Consider the following 4,394-nt stretch of genomic DNA (forward strand, 5'->3'; position numbering starts at 1 on the left):
AGGCAGGAGAATGGCGTAAACCCATGAGGAGGAGCTTGCAGAGATTCGGCCACTGCACTTCAGCCTGGGCGACAGAGCGAGATTCCATCTCAAAAAAAAAGAATTACACATTCCCTGGCTTAATTGCTCCGTTAATTATGGCCAAGGGAGAGATCAGACCATCCAGCAATGTCTGCAGCATATTTTTTTCCCCTCGTTTGCAATGAATATTTGATGCTCAGCAGGATGAGCCCCAGGATGAGGCACACATTCAAGAAAAATTCATGCCTCTCCATCTTTTCCCCAGGATTGCCCTTTGGGGAGACTCTCCTTTGCGATTGCTTCACCTTCCCCGGTTCATAGAACAAACTTCTTCTCAGTCTCTTTTGTTGTCTCTTGTCTGTTCAACAAACACCCACTATGCAGGACCATCCTCGGGTAAGCCGTTGAGTGGGGCCGTTTGGGAGCCCTTCTTCGTGGGGTGGGCACTGAAGGAACCGGGGCCCCATAAGCCCGTGCTTTTGTGGGGGCTGCCCCCTCTCCCATGGCAGGGTACCAGGCACCAGGCTGTTAAGCTGTGGATGGGCAACCGCACATCGCATTGGATGTGGTATTTCAGCGCGTGGAGTTGGCCAGTGAAGCCGGCGGAGGTCGACACAGCCTACAGCAGCGCGCGTGTCCGTGGGGAGGAAGGGTCCTCCCGCCTCCCCCCAGGCCAGTCCTGTTGCGCCTCCTCCTGCCCCACTCTGACTTTCGCGCGCCCAGGTGTCTCTGAGGGTCGCGCCCCGATACCCTCCTCCACCCCAAGGCTGCTTCTCCCCAAGGGCCGGGCTGGGGGCCCAGGAGGGCCACAGCCCCCATGGGCCCGGGAAATCGTAGCTTCCTCATAGCTAAGCCCGCCGCGCTCAGCTTTTCCCACCACCTGGAGGATCCACTCTCCATCCATCCTTCCCGACCTCAGGCTGCAGAGAAAACTTGGGGGCGGGGTCGAGGAAGCCGCGCCCCGAGGCTCCCAGCGCAGCCCCAGGAGGAATCCTGCCGGGAACTACAAGCCGTGCGGGCGGCCCTGCTCGGCGCCGACAACAGCCCGAGCGGCCAGGCCTGCCGCCAGCCTCCGCATCCAGGTGGGGTCTCCGCGCCCCAATTCCACCCCACACCGCCATCGGCGCTCCGGGCAAGTGCGGGGTTTCCACCCGCCCTGGCGTTGGCGCCCACTCACGGTCTTCCTCGCCCCCTCGGGAGACGCTCCCTGCGTTCTATCCCACCCCGCCCTGGCAGCCCCGCAAACGATGTGACCCCGCCCCCCTGCGGTCTCCCCTCCCCCAAACGCTGCCCCTGCCCCCACTTGGGGAGCTCCCGGCATCTCTAAAGCCCTCAACCAGAGTCCTCCAACCCACCCGCGAGGCTCGCGCACCAGCAAAGCGGCCCCACCCGCAGGGACCCCGCCACCTGTGGCGCTACCCCCGCCTCTGCGGCCTTCCTCACCGCTAGCGCGGCCCCCACCTACGACGACCCCCGCGTAGGTGCTCCTGCCCACACCCCCCCGCCCCCGCCAGCTCTGCCCCTTTCCCTGCCCCTGCCCCTAGCCGCGCCCCCGCCCCCGCAGCCCCTCCCGTGCGCTCGGGCCCCGCCTGTCACCGCCCATTGGCGCTGGGGCCGGGCGGGGCGGTCGTTCCGAGTCCGGCGCGCGCGGGCAGAGTCACCATTGCCTGCTGCGCACCCGGACTAGCGGCTGCCTTCGGCCTCCTCGCCATGGACGCGGATGACTCCCAGGCCCCCAAGGGCTCCTTGCGGAAGTTCCTGGAGCACTTCTCCGGGCCGGCAAGGCCATCGGCGTGCTGACCAGCGGCGGGGACGCTCAAGGTGCGCACTCCCCTCCCAGCGGCGAGGGAGGGACAGACGGAGAGGGGGATAACAGGGCGAAGGGGATGGAGGGGCGGGGCAAAAGAGGGGGGAAGCGATGGGAGGATCCGGGGAAAGGTGAGGAAGCGATGGGAAGAACCGGGGAGAAGAGCGGGGAAGCAATGGGGAGAACTGGGGGGAAGCCCGTACCCCGGGGCGGCAGGGGTACCTGCGGGGCGGCATGAGCCGCACGGCAGCCCTGGGGTCCTTGCCGGGTGGGGCCGAGGAGGAAGGGACATGGCGGTAGGAATCTCCATCCGGAAGATAGTGAGCTTTCCACCCCTTCCGGTTTATGTTTTAAATTGAGCCTGGCAGAGGGGGTCGCCTGGAGGACCCTCGGGAGTCGTTCTGCCTCTTAGCTGTAGGACGGGGCCGGGCTTCCGCTCCGAAGCGTGGGTACAGCGCGATGACTTCCTAAGAGGCCCCCCGACCCCGAACTCCACCCCAGGCCACCCCCTAGCATGTCAGGAAGAAACGGTCGGGTCCCTGAGCGCCTCTTGTCGCCTCGTCCCCCGCGCGGCATGGGTGGGGTCCCGGCTGCTGTAATGCAGGACGGGGCGGGGTTGCTCTGGGTTCCCGCCTGGCGTCTCCGAGGCGGTCTGGCAGCCCCTGGCGTTTCCGCTGGGAGATTTTTTAAAAAGGGTTTCCTGCGCTTGCATGTGCTGTCGCCTTCCCGCTCCTGACAAAACTGAAAACTAAAATGGGTCCCAGGCCCTCCCCGCCAGCCTCCCCCGACGGGAAGGACCAGGAAGCGGGGACTCCGGGACGTCAGCGGCGCCGCGGGGCGGGCTCTGGGCTTCCCCTGCCCTGCAATGTGGAAGCGGCTCTCCAGGAGGGGCCCCAGCCTGGGCCCAGGATGCGGGCGCCCCGGGAGGACATTTAACATTGAAGAGCGGGAGGTGGTGGAGACTGCTCGCCCCAGGCCCCGGGTGCATGTGAGGGCGCCGGTGCCCGGACGGTGGAGCGCCCGGATCCGTGCAGCCCCTGGCGGGTAGATCGGGGCTTCCCAGGCGAACGCTACCTGGGAGCCTTAGCGATAGCGCAGGCTGGAGACCCGACGGGCCCGAGCTGGGTTTTGATTTTTATTTTCCCGGTTCCTCCTGCCGCAGATGCGTGGAAAGGCCCGGATGGCGGATTTCTTCCCGTTTGGACCGCGCACTGCACAAGGATGGAGCGGGGATGGGCCCACAGCCCACCGCCCGGTGACCTTCCCTTCACCCTTGAGCGCGCGGGGTGGGCGCGGGCGCTGCAGGTTGGGGCGCTGTGGGCGCCGCCCCGCCCCTCGCGAGCGCCTACGTGATGCCGGCCGGTCGTCTGCGTGCGCCCAGGCCCCGAAATCCGTACGCGGCGCGCTCCCCCAGCCCGCAGGGCAGCCTCCCCAGGCCCAGCGCCCGGGCGGGAGACCCCGGTGGCAGCGCCAGGCCCCGCCCCGCAGCCCGCTCCCCAGCGCCCCTGGGAAGTGCTCTGGCTTTAGCGTTCTAGTTAAAGGACCCCAGCGTCAGCATTCCTCCTGCAGGGTTGCGTTCTCAGAGAAAGAAAACGTGATGCAGCAGAGGCTGGGATTGGAGAAATTAGGAGAGTGAAGTGGAAATAGCCTGGCCAGCGTGACTTAAACCGGCGGGGAGATGTGCGAGTAGGAATGGAGCCGCCTTGGGGTCGGGATAGGACCCAGAGTGGCTTCTCAGTCAAAGGCCTTCAGAGGCAGAGGGAGCATCTTGAGTGACCTTACCCGGGCCGCGAAAGACAAGAAACCTTTGGCACGGGAAGAGGCACTGACCTCTGGAAGCCACCAGGGCGGGTGTACGGTCAGGGTTTCAAGGTTATTTTGGAATTTAGTTGCTGTGGGTCCTGCACGGTGGCTCATGCTTGTCATCCCAGTGTATTGGGAGGCCGAGGCAGGAGGATTGCTTGAGCCCAGGAGTTCCAGAGCAGCCTGGACAACATAGTGAGACTCTGTGTCTGCAAAAAATAAAAAAGAAAGAAAAAAACATTAAGATGCTGTGTGTATTGGAAAGTATTTATGGGTCATTCTTTTGAGTTCCATGTCCAAAAGCTTGCTGAAATGCTTGAGAGTTTGTGTGCAGGCATGTGAGATTAGGATACATTGGCAGAACAGCCGTGTTCTCTGTTGCCCTGGTTTTGCCACCTGGGAGGAGTTACACGTATTGAAGGTTAGTAAGTCCACGCCTCTTTGCTTCTGGGGAAAAAGGTACTTTGGAAACCAGTATTATGTGGGAACGTGTCTTGGTTGGTACAGCCTCGGGTTAATGGGAGACAGCTGCCCTCAGCTCTGCAGGTAGCATCAAATACGGTGGCCTCGAGCCCACATGGGTCACACCTGGGCTGTCCCTGGGGAAGCCCGCCACGGCGGGTCGCCTGGGCATTCTTTCCCTGGCAGAGCCGAAGTCACAATTTGTTTGCAGACTCTGTAAAGAACTTTACCCTTCCGAGATATGATCTCGAACGTGTTGGAGCATTTGGACGCATTTCTTTTAAGGAAGTTCACCTCAAGA

General features: G+C 63.2%; 1 long non-coding RNA gene across 1 annotated transcript; it reads left to right on the forward strand.

Moving 5' to 3' along the window:
* Window positions 1–227: 227 nt before the first annotated feature.
* LOC113220928 lies at window positions 228–4,388 on the forward strand. Its single transcript, XR_003307576.2, has 3 exons — window positions 228–417; window positions 531–1,842; window positions 2,991–4,388. It is a non-coding gene; the product is annotated as an uncharacterized LOC113220928 (long non-coding RNA).
* The last annotated feature ends 6 nt before the right edge of the window (window positions 4,389–4,394 follow it).

This window comes from Piliocolobus tephrosceles, unplaced genomic scaffold, assembly GCF_002776525.5.
Source record: "Piliocolobus tephrosceles isolate RC106 unplaced genomic scaffold, ASM277652v3 unscaffolded_16678, whole genome shotgun sequence".
Taxonomy (NCBI): domain Eukaryota; kingdom Metazoa; phylum Chordata; class Mammalia; order Primates; family Cercopithecidae; genus Piliocolobus; species Piliocolobus tephrosceles.